The following is a 17,188-nucleotide window of genomic DNA, read 5'->3' as shown; positions in this document are numbered from 1 at the left end:
ACGAACCAGAGGAGGGAGAAGCGAGCCGATGGTACGGTTGTGTCTCATGAATATGGTACAGTACAAAGAGTACGGTTCTGAATGACAGTTTACGTTGCGTACATATGCATACTGTACATGTATAGGTACATAGACAGATGGTAGGCTCACTCGTAGGGTTGCAGTAGTACGTCTTCATAGTAGTATACCTCCATTACTCTATTCTATCAGTTACCAGGGTACCACCTGAACTAAACAATGTTACCGTGGCCGTTCCAGGCCCCGATGCGCAGAAGGGACTCCTGAGGTGCTGTGCCGCCTGACGCGGATACAGACAGACCCGCGGTGGTGCGCATGCCAGACTGGGCCACGTACCTCGCCGTGCTGAACGCCAAAGCGTAGATAACGGACGGAGTCTCGCTGTGGAATTAGGAAAGCCATCCTGATGATAAATCAGAGGAGGCGTGAGGGAGGGGGAGGGGAGGCCAGGTGTGTCAGAGGGAGCTGGTGTTATCACATATTACAGAGTCCAGGCCGAGTGAGGAATAGTGATGGTGGTGGTGGTGATAAAGAAAAGGTATTCCGGTATTCGGCCGTTGCGAAAGCACTTGACATTTCCGTTGACATTTGAGCCCCTTTGAGTCTGCTTGAAATTGCGGTGTTTCATCCCGGCGTAATGCTACACTTTAGAGAACCCATCTTATCTCTGATATTATACAGTGGTATTATGCAGCGCTAATAGCGCATGTAGATACTTCACAAATGATACAGAAAAATGCATCACATCACATATAAGGAGGATTTGGCCCGCCACTAAAGAATACTTCCGAATATGCAAATACCCCTCGGAAGAATAAGGGCTTAACAGATTTGACTCACTCAAACAATGACATGTGCCTCTTTCCCAGGATGCAACTGTCCGTCAGAGAGCGAGATTAGGGCTCTGGGTTGTGACAATGTGTTAAATGAAAGAGGACAATGAGACACCTCTTTCATTACCGGGATATGACTATAAATGTTTCTCCTATTGTTGTATCCAAAGAATGATTAAAGTCCTGCACTGGGAGGAGAGAGAAGAGGGTGTAGCAGGAAAAGGCTGTGCACTGCCCCCTATAGACTATTCTAACTGGCTGCAGCATCACACGTACAGAACTGGTAGGTCGACAGTATGTCATTGGTTCAATCTGGCATTGAGTTTAAAAGCTGGTCCTCAAGAACCCCTGAGAACTGATTAGGCTATGTTGTCGTTTTTTGGTCTAATTTATCTCCTCATTAATTTCAAGGGAAACTGACCTCAAACAAACTACTGTATCAAGAGGTATCTCAAGTCATAGCTTGAAAATGGTTCTGCAAATATTTTGGAAATGGAATCGAAGATCTAGCCAATTCAGTGACAGGGGTTGGGAATAAGATTCAATGTCCACTTATCACTATGAGCCCCACAGAGTTGCAGTAGCTACTGAGAACACTATGCCTGTATTACTACAGTTCCAGGGTATGTTCAGTAGCAGGTGAGCCATGGGGCACAAAGGCTGAAACACCAACAGATGTCCCTGTATTGATCCACAGCTGGTCCCAGTGCCAGGGGAGGAGGGGGGGGACATCACTGTTAAATGGGATAGATTTAGTGGTGGTGAGGGGTGCACTGGTTAGAGCCCCCCCCCCCCCCTCCAAGACTCTTACATTTACATTTTCTGTCACATCCTTCTCGTCAATGCCCTGGGGTCATTTTGTGAAATGTTACCAGTAAATATCCAGCCTGGATTAGTGAAGACACAAAATACCACGGCCATCTGCCCTACTTACAGCAATTCAAAAGCTTCTGATGGCCGCAGTTGATCAGCTGTGTATACACAGCACATCACAGCTTGGGGAAAATGAAGACTGTTTTGTTGATGACTTTCGAGCTCAGCCAAGGTGAGGTACTGTACGTTTATAGGGAGCTGGAACAGGAAGTCACCCCTAGTTGTGTATGGTGGAGCTTGTCTCTAGGGGGGATGGGTGGTCAGACCAGTTCCTCATATCTAGATTCAATCACAGTTGTAAAAGCGGTCCATCTGTAGCCGGAGTCACTGTGCTGTGTAGAGTATTGGACTGACTCTAGCCTTATCAGCTCGGCCAGTCCACTCTCCACCGGCCTGACCAGTTACCACTGGCTCACAGCCCAATCACACTTCAGAGGACTTGGCTAATAGAAAAATAAATTGCAGAGGCCAATTCCAATACATTGTGCCATGAGTAGAAAGGGAAAAACTCTCCCCTGCCTCTGATATAATAGCAACACAACAGTCATATCAGGTTAATACAAATCTATGGGACTATCAGTGGACTCATCCTGTTTAGGAGATGCAAGGTCAGCGGTTTTCTCCAACAGCGGCTCTCCCTCAGGACAGGCAATATGGCCGTTTCCCTATGAACATACAGACGTACTCTGGGACACACACACAGCCCTCCTGTCATATTAGTCCCCGTCCAGCTCTGCTCCGCAACAGAGGGGAGTAAAGGCCCTCTACTCAGCAGGATGCTCACTGAGGTCAGAGAGAGAAGGAAAGAGAGATGTGTTACAATCAATAGACCTACGTTGTAAATTAGACAGGCTATGGAGCAGCAGAAAAGGTGGGATCGATACTTGTGCTCAAAGTTAATACAACGGCCAAAATCCCCAAATAACTGTTCCTGTGGGGAAGGTTCTGCTTTGACAAGATGTCTGAACATTGCCTTATGTTTATGTTCAATGATAATCCACGATGAAACAGCAATGTGGGCATTAGAAGGCAGACATGTTGACCACCCAAACTGAGGCTTGCAGCTGCAGTGTGAGCAGAGGTTCATTAACTAGCCTCTTGACACACCGGATGGGTAAAGTCACTCCATCATTGTGGCGGTGCTCCCTTGTGAACCTAACGGAGCAGATCACTGGCTCCACCACAAACAGAGAGCTACAGAAGTCCACTGTCACTGTGGCCCAGAGCACAAAGACAGGCGTCAGACCCCCACGGAGACAGAGGGAGGCACGTTGTGTTCCAACTAACTGACTCACTGGGAGAGAGTCATCCAGACTGGAAAAGACAACATCACAGAGGAGTACTGTATGTGACTCAACAGTAAAACAAAACCTTCCCAGAGGAGTACTGTATCTGACTGAACAGTAAAACAAAACCTTCACAGAGGAGTACTGTATCTGACTCAACAGTAAAACAAAACCTTCACAGAGGAGTACTGTATCTGACTCAACAGTAAAACAAAACCTTCACAGAGGAGTACTGTATCTGACTGAACAGTAAAACAAAACCTTCACAGAGGAGTACTGTATCTGACTCAACAGTAAAACAAAACATTCACAGAGGAGTACTGTGAACATACACTTCCGGGTTGGAGCGAGCGGTCGCATCTGCACTCGGTCCGCAGGTAGTATTACATTTCATTACATTTCATTATAGTACAACGGTTTGATTTGTCTAATCTTAGCAATTTTTCTTCTTAGCTAGCTACATAGCCGTCTTTGTACCATAGATAATTGCGTAATTATCGTATTTCGTCGTCCTAACGCAATCTATACCGCCCTGCAGCTAGCTAGCTAGCTAACGTCTACCGTTAGCTAGTCCACCGTCTACCGATTAGCAGCACAACTTACACTCAACTGAACGACTTGATTAGTGTAGTGTTAGCTAGCTACATAGTTGTCTTTGCTGTCTTCGTATCCAAGATAATTGTGTAGTTTAGAGTGTGTAGTTTTAGAGTGATTATCTTAATTTACCGAGGTTAGCTAGCCAGCTATTCGTCGTCCTTAACGTAACAGAACTTCCGCACTCAACAATCCGGTCGCATTTCGCTTCGCTCCGCAGGTAGTATCACATTTTTCATTTCATTACAGTACAACGGCTTGATTTGTTTGATCGTAGCTAGCTACATAGCTAGCTACATAGCCGTCTTTGTATCAAAGATAATTGTGTAGTCTTGAGCGATTTCCTAGGTTAGCTAGCCAGCTATTGTCGTTCTTTTAACGCAACGTAACGTAAATCAACACTGCTAGCTAGCCAGCTAGCCCCGAATAGCAGCACAGTAGCACAGTAGAAACCATTACACTCAACGGAAATCTAGTAAGGGGGGGGGGGGGGTGAGAAGGATTACTTTATCCTATCCTAGGTATTCCTGAAAGAGGTGGGGTTTCAGGTGTCTCCGGAAGGTGGTGATTGACTCCGCTGTCCTGGCGTCGTGAGGGAGTTTGTTCCACCATTGGGGGGCCAGAGCAGCGAACAGTTTTGACTGGGCTGCGCGGGAACTGTACTTCCTCAGTGGTAGGGAGGCGAGCAGGCCAGAGGTGGATGAACGCAGTGCCCTTGTTTGGGTGTAGGGCCTGATCAGAGCCTGGAGGTACTGAGGTGCCGTTCCCCTCACAGCTCCGTAGGCAAGCACCATGGTCTTGTAGCGGATGCGAGCTTCAACTGGGAGCCAGTGGAGAGAGCGGAGGAGCGGGGTGACGTGAGAGAACTTGGGAAGGTTGAACACCAGACGGGCTGCGGCGTTCTGGATGAGTTGTAGGGTTTAATGGCACAGGCAGGGAGCCCAGCCAACAGCGAGTTGCAGTAATCCAGACGGGAGATGACAAGTGCCTGGATTAGGACCTGCGCCGCTTCCTGTGTGAGGCAGGGTCGTACTCTGCGGATGTTGTAGAGCATGAACCTACAGGAACGGGCCACCGCCTTGATGTTAGTTGAGAACGACAGGGTGTTGTCCAGGATCACGCCAAGGTTCTTAGCGCTCTGGGAGGAGGACACAATGGAGTTGTCAACCGTGATGGAGAGATCATGGAACGGGCAGTCCTTCCCGGGAGGAAGAGCAGCTCCGTCTTGCCGAGGTTCAGCTTGAGGTGGTGATCCGTCATCCACACTGATATGTCTGCCAGACATGCAGAGATGCGATTCGCCACCTGGTCATCAGAAGGGGGAAAGGAGAAGATTAATTGTGTGTCGTCTGCATAGCAATGATAGGAGAGACCATGTGAGGTTATGACAGAGCCAAGTGACTTGGTGTATAGCGAGAATAGGAGAGGGCCTAGAACAGAGCCCTGGGGGACGCCAGTGGTGAGAGCGCGTGGTGAGGAGACAGATTCTCGCCACGCCACCTGGTAGGAGCGACCTGTCAGGTAGGACGCAATCCAAGCGTGGGCCGCGCCGGAGATGCCCAACTCGGAGAGGGTGGAGAGGAGGATCTGATGGTTCACAGTATCGAAGGCAGCCGATAGGTCTAGAAGGATGAGAGCAGAGGAGAGAGAGTTAGCTTTAGCAGTGCGGAGCGCCTCCGTGATACAGATAAGAGCAGTCTCAGTTGAATGACTAGTCTTGAAACCTGACTGATTTGGATCAAGAAGGTCATTCTGAGAGAGATAGCGGGAGAGCTGGCCAAGGACGGCACGTTCAAGAGTTTTGGAGAGAAAAGAAAGAAGGGATACTGGTCTGTAGTTGTTGACATCGGAGGGATCGAGTGTAGGTTTTTTCAGAAGGGGTGCAACTCTCGCTCTCTTGAAGACGGAAGGGGCGTAGCCAGCGGTCAGGGATGAGTTGATGAGCGAGGTGAGGTAAGGGAGAAGGTCTCCGGAAATGGTCTGGAGAAGAGAGGAGGGGATAGGGTCAAGCGGGCAGGTTGTTAGGCGGCCGGCCGTCACAAGACGCGAGATTTCATCTGGAGAGAGAGGGAGAAAGAGGTCAGAGCACAGGGTAGGGCAGTGTGAGCAGAACCAGCGGTGTCGTTTGACTTAGCAAACGAGGATCGGATGTCGTCGACCTTCTTTTCAAAATGGTTGACGAAGTCATCTGCAGAGAGGGAGGAGGGGGAGGGGGAGGAGGATTCAGGAGGGAGGAGAAGGTGGCAAAGAGCTTCCTAGGGTTAGAGGCAGATGCTTGGAATTTAGAGTGGTAGAAAGTGGCTTTAGCAGCAGAGACAGAAGAGGAAAATGTAGAGAGGAGGGAGTGAAAGGATGCCAGGTCCGCAGGGAGGCGGGTTTTCCTCCATTTCCGCTCGGCTGCCCGGAGCCCTGTTCTGTGAGCTCGCAATGAGTCGTCGAGCCACGGAGCGGGAGGGGAGGACCGAGCTGGCCTGGAGGATAGGGGACATAGAGAGTCAAAGGATGCAGAAAGGGAGGAGAGGAGGGTTGAGGAGGCAGAATCAGGAGATAGGTTGGAGAAGGTTTGAGCAGAGGGAAGAGATGATAGGATGGAAGAGGAGAGAGTAGCGGGGGAGAGAGAGCGAAGGTTGGGACGGCGCGATACCATCCGAGTAGGGGCAGTGTGGGAAGTGTTGGATGAGAGCGAGAGGGAAAAGGATACAAGGTAGTGGTCGGAGACTTGGAGGGGAGTTGCAATGAGGTTAGTGAAAGAACAGCATCTAGTAAAGATGAGGTCGAGCGTATTGCCTGCCTTGTGAGTAGGGGGAAGGTGAGAGGGTGAGGTCAAAAGAGGAGAGGAGTGGAAAGAAGGAGGCAGAGAGGAATGAGTCAAAGGTAGACGTGGGGAGGTTAAAGTCGCCCAGAACTGTGAGAGGTGAGCCGTCCTCAGGAAAGGAGCTTATCAAGGCATCAAGCTCATTGATGAACTCTCCGAGGGAACCTGGATGGCGATAAATGATAAGGATGTTAAGCTTGAAAGGGCTGGTAACTGTGACAGCATGGAATTCAAAGGAGGCGATAGACAGATGGGTAAGGGGAGAAAGAGAGAATGACCACTTGGGAGAGATGAGGATCCCGGTGCCACCACCCCGCTGACCAGAAGCTCTCGGGGTGTGCGAGAACACGTGGGCGGACGAAGAGAGAGCAGTAGGAGTAGCAGTGTTATCTGTGGTGATCCATGTTTCCGTCAGTGCCAAGAAGTCGAGGGACTGGAGGGAGGCATAGGCTGAGATGAACTCTGCCTTGTTGGCCGCAGATCGGCAGTTCCAGAGGCTACCGGAGACCTGGAACTCCACGTGGGTCGTGCGCGCTGGGACCACCAGATTAGGGTGGCCGCAGCCACGCGGTGTGGAGCGTTTGTATGGTCTGTGCAGAGAGGAGAGAACAGGGATAGACAGACACATAGTTGACAGGCTACAGAAGAGGCTACGCTAATGCAAAGGAGATTGGAGTGACAAGTGGACTACACGTCTCGAATGTTCAGAAAGTTAAGCTTACGTAGCAAGAATCTTATTGACTAAAATGATTAAAATGATACAGTACTGCTGAAGTAGGCTAGCTGGCAGTGGCTGCGTTGTTGACTTTGTAGGCTAGCTGGCAGTGGCTGCGTTGTTGGCACTACACTAATCACAGAGGAGTACTGTATCTGACACAACAGTAAAACAACACCTTCACAGAGGAGTACTGTATCTGACACAACAGTAAAACAAAACCTTCACAGAGGAGTACTGTATCTGACTCAACAGTAAAACAAAACCTTCACAGAGGAGTACTGTATCTGACACAACAGTAAAACAAAGCCTTCACAGAGGAGTACTGTATCTGACACAACAGTAAAACAAAGCCTTCACAGAGGAGTACTGTATCTGACACAACAGTAAAACAAAGCCTTCACAGAGGAGTACTGTATCTGACACAACAGTAAAACAAAGCCTTCACAGAGGAGTACTGTATCTGACACAACAGTAAAACAACACCTTCACAGAGGAGTACTGTATCTGACTCAACAGTAAAACAACGCCTTCACAGAGGAGTACTGTATCTGACACAACAGTAAAACAACGCCTTCACAGAGGAGTACTGTATCTGACACAACAGTAAAACAAAGCCTTCACAGAGGAGTACTGTATCTGACTCAACAGTAAAACAACGCCTTCACAGAGGAGTACTGTATCTGACAGTAAAACAAAGCCTTCACAGAGGAGTACTGTATCTGACACAACAGTAAAACAACGCCTTCACAGAGGAGTACTGTATCTGACTCAACAGTAAAACAACGCCTTCACAGAGGAGTACTGTATCTGACACAACAGTAAAACAAAGCCTTCACAGAGGAGTACTGTATCTGACACAACAGTAAAACAAAGCCTTCCCTGAATGTATACAGGTAGGCTAACTGCCCCCCCAAAAAGTTCCAAAAACACATCATCAGTCTCTGTCTGGATTCCTGAACACTACTGTGTGTAAATCAGGCGGATTGACGTAATAAATAACATGGGAAATGCAGTGATGTGATATGGTGAGACACCATTTGGTGATGGGTAAAAACGGTCCCTGTCCACTTGGAAAAAGCAATGGAATCAGTGGAATCAAGGAAATGGGGAGGGGGGGGTTGCCTAGCCACTGTTACCAGGTTAATGAGGCCCCATTGTCGACAAAAAAGGCCCCCAAAAATGTTTATTAATCCATACAGCCTGATAATAATGAATAAATTAGATCAATAATGTATTTCCATACATAACATACATACATTTCATAACAGTATTAATATAATCCATATTTCTCATAATAGTAGAAACAAGAGTCATTAATTACCCACGGACTGGTTCAAAATAATGGACTATTCCGCCGTGGCAGAGTTCCTGTTCATTGTTTCACGCGATACGATTGCAAACAGGAATTTCCTTGATATTACGCTGCAGCAAAGAGCCACTTGTCAGAGTGGGGCAGAGAAAAGGAAAAGAAGGAAAGTAGATTTAATTTCAACAGAAAATGTAGAAGTTCACACATTTCTTTAGTAAAAACACAGGTGCTGCTGATAATACTGCCAGCGGTATCGAGAGGATGTGTATGTGTAGCCCATGTATCCGATGCTGTCTGGACAAAAATACTTTGGCTTGTCATACTCTTTTTGGCCAGACAGTATCAGATATATGCTTCAGATATATGGGCTACATCTAGTAAGACAGAGGGGCGCTGTTTCACTCGCTCAGATGCTTTGTCCAGCGAGACAGTTGCAGCCACTTGCGATTTGAAGGAAAGTTGTCAGGTGCACTGTTCGGATGCTGGAACTATTTTGGACGAATGTGCGAAGCTAACCTCCTTTTGAAGTGATTTGTTTGGCAATAAGATGAAAACATTATGACACATTCAGAGTGGCCCGTGCCTGGCACCTCCAAATCACTAAGACCCCACCTGAATGGAATATCACTAGCTAGGAGGTATAACACCAAGTCTTCAACTTAAAATGGAAAGTTTTGTCTAATTATAAAGATACATAAATCCCACTTTATTTTTTTTATAAATTGAATTGAACCAAGGATGCAAACTGGTGAGGGGCAAAAAAGGTGAGAACAATTTTGACCTGAAAACTCACGTACTGTGTAGCGGCATACACAAAAATGTGCTTCAAAAATAATAAATAATAAATAACTACCACGCCAGCTGTATGCTCTGTCTGGCTGTTAATTAAGGATGAATATTCTGCATTAGACCAGTGTCATTAGCCTAGGTTTACAAATCCCTGCAGGACTTTGCTGCATCTGTTGACCAGAATCTTCTTCCCATTCAATCTGTCTAGTAGTAGGCCTATATGGTAATAAAACATCTGAATGTGCCAATGACAAAACAATACACTACCACACACCAAACATACTATTACAATTTGTCTTTATTACTAACACAATGAAAATGATAGGCACATTTTTTGCAGAGTAAGCACAACCTCTAGTGGTGTGGGGGCTGTGCTTTGGCAAAGTGGGTGAGGTTATATCCTGCCTGTTTGGCCCTGTCCGTGGGTATCATTGGATGGGGCCACATTGTCTCCTGAACCCTCCTGTCTCAGCCTCCAGTATTTATGCTGCAGTAGTTTATGTGCCGGGGGGCTAGGGTCAGTCTGTTATATCTGGAGTATTTCTCCTGTCTTATATGGTGTGAATTTAAGTATGCTCTCTCTAATTCTCTCTTTCTTTCTCTCTCTCGGAGGACCTGAGCCCTAGGACGATGCCTCAGGACTACCTGACATGATGACTCCTTGCTGTGCCCAGTCCACCTGGCCATGCTGCTGCTCCAGCTTCAACTGTTCTGCCTGCGGCTATGGAACCCTGACCTGTTCACCGGACATACTACCTGTCCCAGACCTGCTGTTTTCAACTCTCTAGAGACAGCAGGAGCGATAGAGATACTCTCAATGATCGGCTATGAAAAGCCAACTGACATTTACTCCTGAGGTGCTGACTTGTTACACCCTCGACAACTACTGCGATTATTATTATTTGACAATGCTGGTCATTTATGAACATTTGAACATCTTGGCCATGTTCTGTTATAATCTCCACCCGGCACAGCCAGAAGAGGACTGGCCACCCCCAATAGCCTGGTTCCTCTCTAGGTTTCTTCCTAGGTTTTGGCCTTTCTAGGGAGTTTTTTTCCTAGCCACTGTGCTTCTACACCTGCATTGCTTGCTGTTTGGGGTTTAGGCTGGGTTTCTGTACAGCACTTTGATATATCAGCTGATGTAAGAAGGGCTGTATAAATACATTTGATTTGAACTCTACAAAAGACGCAAAAGTCAGTTGAAAAAGTCAAATCATGTCAAACTAATTTTAAACATTTGGTCATAGCTGATAAAAATTACTCCCATGAATGTGAACCTCTTCTGCACATGTTAAATCAGTCCTTATGCATAAAATAAATCACCTCTGAGTTGCTGTTTGCAATAATGGATCAAATAAGAGGCCAAGGGCAAGGACAAAGGAGAGGTAGAGGGGCCAACAGAGGAAGATACACTACATGGACACCTGCTCATCGAACACCTCATTGTCAAGTATACTCCCTTTCTGGCCTCTAGGTCATCAGGCTGCTGATTATCCCGCACACCTGTCACCAGCGTCTCTCACACCTGCACCTCATGACACTCACCTGGACTCCATCATCTCCTTGATTTTCTTCCCTATATCTGTCACTCCCCTTGGTTCTTTCCTCAGGTGTTATTGACTCTGTTTTCATGTTGGTGCGTTGTTTGTGTTTCGTGTTCATTGTTTCTTTTATTCATTAAAACTCTTACTCCCTGAACTTGCTTCCCGACTCTCAGCCCACTCGTTACACTCATTACAAAATCATGGGCATTAATATGGAGCTGCCCCCCCCCCTGCTGCTATAACAGCCTCAAATCTTCTGGGAAGGCTTTCTACTAGATGTTGAAAAATTGCTGTGGGGATTTGCTTCCATTCAGCCACAAGAGCATTAGTGAGGGCACTGATGTTGGGAGATTAGGCCTGGCTCGCAGTCGGCATTCCAATTCATTTCAAAGGTATTCTATGGGGTTGAGGTCAGGGCTCTGTGCAGGCCAGTCTAGTTCTTCCACACTGATCTTGACAAACCATTTCTGTATGGAACTCACTTTGTGCACAGGGGCATTGTCATGCTGAAACAGGAAAGGGCCTTCCCCAAACTGTTGACACAAAGTTGGAAGCACAGAATCGTCTAGAATGTGGACCGAGCACAACCCCATTCTCATCGACAGGGCTGCAGTGGAGCAGGTTGAGAGCTTCAAGTTCCTTGGTGTCCACATCACCAACAAACTACCATGGTCCAAGCACATCAAGACAGTCGTCAAGAGGGAACGACAAAACCTATTCCCCCTCAGGAGACTGAAAAGATTTTGCATGGGTCCTCAGATCCTCAAAAAGGTTCTACAGCTGCACCATCGAGAGCATGGACTGGTTGCGTCACTGCCTGGTATGGCAACTGCTTGGCCTCCGACCGCAAGGCACTACAGAGGGTAGTGCGAACGGCCCAGTACATCACTGGGGCCAAGCTTCCTGCCATCCAGGACCTCTATACCAGGCGGTGTCAGAGGAAGGCCCTAAAAATAGTCAAAGATTCCAGCCACCAGACCATTATACCTCCTCCACCAGATGGTGAAACGTAATTCATCACTCCAGAGAAAGCGTTTCCACTGCTCCAGGGTCCAATGGCGACGAGCTTCACACCACTCCAGCCGATGCTTGGCATTGCACATGGTGATCTTAGGCTTGTGTGCGGCTTCTCGTCCATGGAAACCCATTTCATGAAGCTGCTTCCAGAGGCAGATTGGAACTCGGTAGTGAGTGTTGCAACTGGGAACAGACAAGTTTTACGCGCCATGTGCTTCAGCTCTCTGAAGGTCCCGTTCTGTGAGATTGTGAGGCCTACCACTTTGCGGCTGAGCCTTTGTTGCTCCTAGACTTTTCCACTTCATAATAACAGCACTTACAGTTGACAGGGGCAGCTCTAGTGGGGCAGCTCTAGCAGGGCAAAAAGTAAGTCTTCAGTACGGGCAATTCTACTGCCAAAGTTTGTCTATGGAGGTTGAACGGCTGTGTGCATGATTTTATACAACTCTCAGCAACGGGTGTGGCTGAAATAGTCGAATCCACTAATTTGAAGGGTTGTCCACACATCGAGTTCATTAGAAAGTGCATTGAAGATGTCGTTCCCATAGCAACGAATAAAATATTCCCAAACCATAAACCGTGGATTGATGGCAGCATTCAGGTGAAACTGAAAGCGCGAACCACCGCTTTTAACCAGGGCAAGGTGACCGGAAACATCAAATCAAATCAAATCAAATGTATTTATACAGCCCTTCGTACATCAGCTGATATCTCAAAGTGCTGTACAGAAACCCAGCCTAAAACCCCAAACAGCAAGCAATGCAGGTGTAGAAACATGACCGAATACAAACAGTGTAGCTATTTCTTCCGCAAGGCAATCAAACAAGCTAAGCGTCAGTATAGAGACAAAGTAGAGTCGCAATTCAACGGCTCAGACACAAGAGGTATGTGGCAGGGTCTACAGTCAATCACAGATTACAAAAAGAAAACCAGCCCCGTCACGGACCAGGATGTCTTGCTCCCAGGCAGACTAAATAACTTTTTTGCCCGCTTTGAGGACAATACAGTGCCACTGACACGGCCCGCAACCAAAACATGCGGACTCTCCTTCGCTGCAGCCGACGTGAAGAAAACATTTAAACGTGTCAACCCTCGCAAGGCTGCAGGCCCAGACGGCATCCCCAGCCGCATCCTCAGAGCATGCGCAGACCAGCTGGCTGGTGTGTTTACGGACATATTCAATCAATCCTTATCCCAGTCTGCTGTTCCCACATGCTTCAAGAGGGCCACCATTGTCCCTGTTCCTAGAAAGCTAAGTTAACTGAGCTAAACAACTACAACCCCGTAGCACTCACTTCCGTCATCATGAAGTGCTTTGAGAGACTAGTCAAGGACCATATCACCTCCACCCTACCTGACACCCTAAACCCGCTCCAATTTGCTTACCCCCCAAATAGGTCCACAGACAATGCAATCTCAACCACACTGCACACTGCCCTAACCCATCTGGACAAGAGGAATACCTATGTGAGAATGCTGTTCATCGACTACAGCTCAGCATTTAACACCATAGTACCCTCCAAACTCGTCATCAAGCTCGAGACCCTGGGTCTCGACCCCGCCCTGTGCAACTGGGTACTGGACTTCCTGACGGGCCACCCCCAGGTGATGAGGGTAGGTAACAACATCTCCACCCCGCTGATCCTCAACACTGGGGCCCCACAAGGGTGCGTTCTGAGCCCTCTCCTGTACTCCCTGTTCACCCATGACTGCGTGGCCATGCACGTCTCCAACTCAATCATCAAGTTTGCGGACGACACTACAGTGGTAGGCTTGATTACCAACAACGACGAGACGGAGGAGGAGGTGAGGGCCCTCGGAGTGTGGTGTCAGGAAAATAACCTCACACTCAACGTCAACAAAACTAAGGAGATGATTGTGGACTTCAGGAAACAGCAGAGGGAGCACCCCCCTATCCACATCAATGGAACAGTAGTGGAGAGGGTAGTAAGTTTTAAGTTCCTCGGCGTACACATCACAGACAAACTGAATTGGTCCACCCACACAGACAGCGTCGTGAAGAAGGCGCAGCAGTGCCTCTTCAACCTCAGGAGGCTGAAGAAATTCGTCTTGTCACCAAAAGCACTCACAGACTTCTACACAATCGAGAGCATCCTGTCGGGCTGTATCACCGCCTGGTACGGCAACTGCTCCACCCACAACTGTAAGGCTCTCCAGAGGGTAGTGAGGTCTGCACAACGCATCACCGGGGGCAAACTACTTGCCCTCCAGGACACCTACACCACCCGATGTCACAGGAAGGCCATAAAGATAATCAAGGACAACAACCACCCGAGCCACTGCCTGTTCACCCCGCTATCATCCAGAAGGCGAGGTCAGTACAGGTGCATCAAACAGGGACCGAGAGACTGAAAAACAGCTTCTATTTCAAGGCCATCAGACTGTTAAACAGCCACCACTAACATTGAGTGGCTGCTGCCAACACACTGACTGAACTCCAGCCACTTTAATAATGGGAATTGATGGAAATTGATGGAAAATATATCACTAGCCACTTTAAACAATGCTACTTAATATAATGTTTACATACCCTACATTACTCATCTCATATGTATATACTGTACTTTATATAATCTACTGCATCTTTATGTAATACATGTATCACTAGCCACTTTAAACTATGCCACTTTGTTTACATACCCTACATGACTCATCTCATATGTATATACTGTACTCGATACCATCTACTGCATCTTGCCTATGCCGTTCTGTACCATCACTCATTCATATATCTTTATGTACATATTCTTTATCCCTTTACACTTGTGTGTATAAGGTAGTAGTTTTGGAATTGTTAGGTTAGATTACTCGTTGGTTATTACTGCATTGTCGGAACTAGAAGCACAAGCATTTCGCTACACTACACTCTGCTAACCATGTGTATGTGACAAATACATTTGATTTTGATTTGACATTCTTTTAGCCATGTAGTATAGTTCAGCTCTCAGTTAAAATGGAAAAAGGTTAAAGAAAGCCTTTTGTTCCTGGATATTTATGCTCTTGAGTGACATGTTTCTGCATTGGTCATCATTTTAGGAAAACAGAATACAGTCCATGCAGTGATATGTTTACTTGCCTTTTATGGTGCGAACTATAATTCTAGTATCAACAAATGGCACAGACATATAAAAGAGGTATAACCATGTTAGGATATATTGATAATTAGTATTTATAGTAATTGATTGAAATGACTTTTCATTAGATAACAAGTTGTATGTTTTAATGGAGGTAATTGATTTTGTGTCACTTATTTAATGTTCTGAGAGTTTTAATACACTTAGCAAATTAAAGGTGTCATTTTGGCCTACAGTTTGAGGCTGCGTGTTAATTGAAAAAATGAATTCTGTTTGGACAAATGTGCTCAAGCAATCGAGAAAAACTGTAAATGCCACACAACAAGGTAACAGCACATAGAGACACTCGTGGCATAAGCAGAGCTAGCTTGAAGTATCAACCAGAGAGATCTAGCTGGTGGCATTGGCTACTGCCATTAGGTCATCCTTTATGCTCGTAAGCATTAGCTTTATTGTGTTGGAGGCAGTGCCACTGTATTGCAAGAGACTTGGATGCAACCCACACATGAGGAAACGTCCTCTCACTGTCAACTGTGTGTATATTCAGCAAACTTAGCATGTGTAAATATTTGTATGAACATAACAAAATTAACTGAGACATACACTGAACAAGTTCCACAGACATGTGACTAACATAAATTGAATAATGTGTCCCTGAACAAAAGGGGGGGGGGATCAAAATCAAAAGAAACAGTCAGTATCTGGTGTGGCCACCAGCTGCATTAAGTACTGCAGTGCATCTCCTCCTCATGGACAGCACCAGATTTGCCAGTTCTTGCTGTGAGATGTTACCCCACTCTTCCACCAAGGCACCCGCAAGTTCCCGGGCATTTCTGGGGGGAATGGCCCCAGCCCTCACCCTCCGATCCAACAGGTCCCAGACGTGCTCAATGGGATTGAGATCCGGGCTCTTCGCTGGCCATGGCAGAACACTGACATTCCTGTCTTGCAGGAAATCACACACAGAATGAGCAGTATGGCTGGTGGCATCGTCATGCTGGAGGGTCATGTCAGGATGAGCCTGCAGGAAGGGTACCACATGAGAGAGGAGGATGTCTTCCTTGTAACACACAGCTTTGAGATTGCCTGCAATGACAACAAGCTCAGTCTGATGATTCTGTGACACACCACCCCAGACCATGACGGACCCACCACCTCCAAATCGATCCCGCTCCAGAGTACAGGCCTCCGTGTAATGTTCATTCCTTCGTCCATGACAAGGCCCCTGCTCACCTCTGGTGACAAAAAAAACACGACTCGTCAGTGAAGAGCACCTTTTGCCAGTCCTGTCTGGTCCAGCGACGGTGGGTTTGTGCCCATAGGCGACGTTGTTGCCGGTGATGCCTGGTGAGGACCTGCCTTACAACAATCCTACAATCCCTCAGTCCAGCCTCTCTCAGCCTATTGCAGACAGTCTGAGCACTGATGGAGGGATTGTGCATTCCTGGTGTAACTCGGGCAGTTGTTGTTGCCATTCTGTACCTGTCCCGCAGGTGTGATGTTCGGATGTACCGATCCTGTGCAGGTTTTGTTACACGTGGTCTGCCACTGCGAGGATGATCAGCTGTCTCTCCTGTCTCCCTGTAGCCCTGTCTTGCCTTGGCCACATCTGCAGTCCTCATGCCTCTTTGCAGCATGCCTAAGGCACGTTCACGCAGATGAGCAGGGACCCTGGGCATCTTTATTTTGGTGTTTGTCAGAGTCATTAGAAAGGCCTCTTTAGTGTCCTAAGTTTTCATAACCGTGACCTTAATTGCCTACCGTCTGTTAGTGCTGTTAGTCTGTTAAAGCTGTTAGTGTCTTAACGACCGTTCCACAGGTACATGTTCATTAACTGTTTATGGTTCATTGAACAAGCATGGGAAACAGTGTTTAAACCCTTTACAATGAAGATCTGTGAAGTTACTTGGATTTTTACAAATTATCTTTGAAAGACAGGGTCCTGAAAAAGGGACGTTTCTTTTTTTTGCTGAGTTTAGGTAGTTACATGGCTCCCAGTTCGGGTCTCCCCATGGCTACCCTTAAGAGTAATGGCCCTGACATTCAGCCGTACAGATACCAGTGAGCATCGGACAGAAACATATCACTGTAACGTCAGCCCAAATCGTAACCAGTACAATATACAGGCGTTTGCATGCAGCATATACCCCTACTATATACCGTAGTCTAGGCCCGTAAAACATACCACTGCAGATGTCATCACTGTCATCATCATACAGACCCTTATGTTGGTGCCCCCGGGGGGGCAAGCTCGTGGTTGAATACGTGTAATATCTGAGACCTCTTAATACCAT

The sequence above is a fragment of the Oncorhynchus nerka genome, linkage group LG15 (genome assembly GCF_034236695.1).
Source record: "Oncorhynchus nerka isolate Pitt River linkage group LG15, Oner_Uvic_2.0, whole genome shotgun sequence".
NCBI lineage: Eukaryota > Metazoa > Chordata > Actinopteri > Salmoniformes > Salmonidae > Oncorhynchus > Oncorhynchus nerka.
Note: the sequence above shows the minus strand (reverse complement) of the source record.